The sequence below is a fragment of the Aplysia californica genome, unplaced genomic scaffold, assembly GCF_000002075.1.
Source record: "Aplysia californica isolate F4 #8 unplaced genomic scaffold, AplCal3.0 scaffold00111, whole genome shotgun sequence".
Taxonomy (NCBI): domain Eukaryota; kingdom Metazoa; phylum Mollusca; class Gastropoda; order Aplysiida; family Aplysiidae; genus Aplysia; species Aplysia californica.
The window spans coordinates 1,538,055-1,539,833 of NW_004797381.1; positions in this window are offsets into that span (position 1 = coordinate 1,538,055).

A 1,779-nucleotide genomic window follows, 5' to 3' on the forward strand; every position below is an offset into this window, starting at 1 on the left:
GCAAAATCTGCCTCCCTTGAACACGGCTGGTCACTCGAGACTGTCCTATTCTTTGCCCATCCCGAACAATTCAAGTGTGCTAAAATCTTTGTATAAGTCGAGAGCAACACAAGCACAGCATTGTAGCCGTATTGGTGCTTCTCAGGCACATTTTCCGAGACGAACAAGGCGGAAGTGAAAGTTGGGATCAGCTTCATTAAGTGGAGGAGTCTTGTAATGAAAGAAATTAAAAATTGATTCGAAAAGAAAAGCTATGACTTTTGTTTGGATTGAGCTATGGGTCATCTTCCAGATAAATAATTTTGTATTTTTTTTATAATATAGCCACTTATGAGCACACTTTACTAAAGTATAGTTTACTGTATTGTGATGAAAAGTACTCATGGAAATAGCAAAATTCGTGCATGGATGTGTGAAATAACAACTACTCACTTGTGTCTCCAAACATCGTGACTATCAGAGCATATTTGGTTTTTTGAAAAGTTGCGATTTTAATGGCGTTCAGTCCCTATTTGCGATTAGCGCCAGTGCTAAATAAACCTCCGTGAGTAAAATATAAGGCTTAAACTACACTTCGTTGTTCTGTTTGTTTGGTAAGTGTTTTACGGCGCTCGCAACTGCATAAGGTCATATGAGCGCGCCGGACACGCCTAATACTTTTAGTTGTAGTAGAAGGTTTTACGGCGGTCGCAACTGCATAAGGTCATATGGCACTTTTAGTTGGTAGGAAATTTTGAATTTTTCCACGGGTGGCAGCGGAAGCCTACTCTTGTCGATTTTAGACCACCAAGGGATCTTTAACGTGCGCAACGTGCACACGGGCCCTCCAAGATTTTTCGCCCTTGTCCGAGAAGGCTAGGTGTAGATCTTGCCTACCAGAAGATCAGGGGTGTGGCAGAAAGACAGCTGTAAGAAGGAGTCAAGGAGTAGCAGTAGAAAGGCTGCAGAAAGAAGAGCCCAGAGGAGGGGGCAAAGGAGGTGAGGGGGTGGGGGCAGAAAGAGGAGACGAAAGCAGACGACAATATTGATAGAGAGCAGGAAAGGAGGTGAAATGAGACGATTTTAGAGAAGGAAATTTGTCGGTCGCTACCTGGATTCGAACCCGGTACCTTTGAATGAGAGGCCAACACCTTAACCTCTAGGCCACGAGAGCCCCTGCTTCGTTGTTCGAAGCTCTGATGGACAGCGCGTCTAAGTTTGAAGTCAAATCGTTATTTTTGAGCGTGGGTACGAATCCTGGTCTTGGAAGTTTGTTTTGTTTTTTTGCTTCTTCTCCTGTTCCCGACTGAGCAACATTTTCCCATAATTATAACTTGTAGTTTTTTACGTAGTGATGAAGCATGCACATTCTGGTTTTGTCCGCAACAGGAGCTTTTACCTAGAGTTCTATCTACCAAGTAGTAGGTCTATACTTTTCCCTTTAGGCCTACCAGCTTAGGTCTGGTTACAGTTCAATAGTGGCTTTCTTGGTCTGTGAGTCTAATTTTTTTTTTTCTTTAATTGTAGGCTTAGGAGAAGAAAAAAAATCCCTCCCGGAACCGGGATTCGATGCCATACTTGGAAGCACTGAACATTAGAGAACGTAGACAGCTTGTACCCGTTCTCTTGGCCTAAGGTTAGAGAATGTAGATACTACCACCTGCTTATTTAAAAACGCTGAAGGCTAGAAATCTAGATCAGACGACGTCATGTGTGATGGCAAAATGTAAAGTGCACGCAGAGATAGATCTAGTAACAATTATATTTTTAGGTTTGCATGACGACACTGCGGACAGGAAA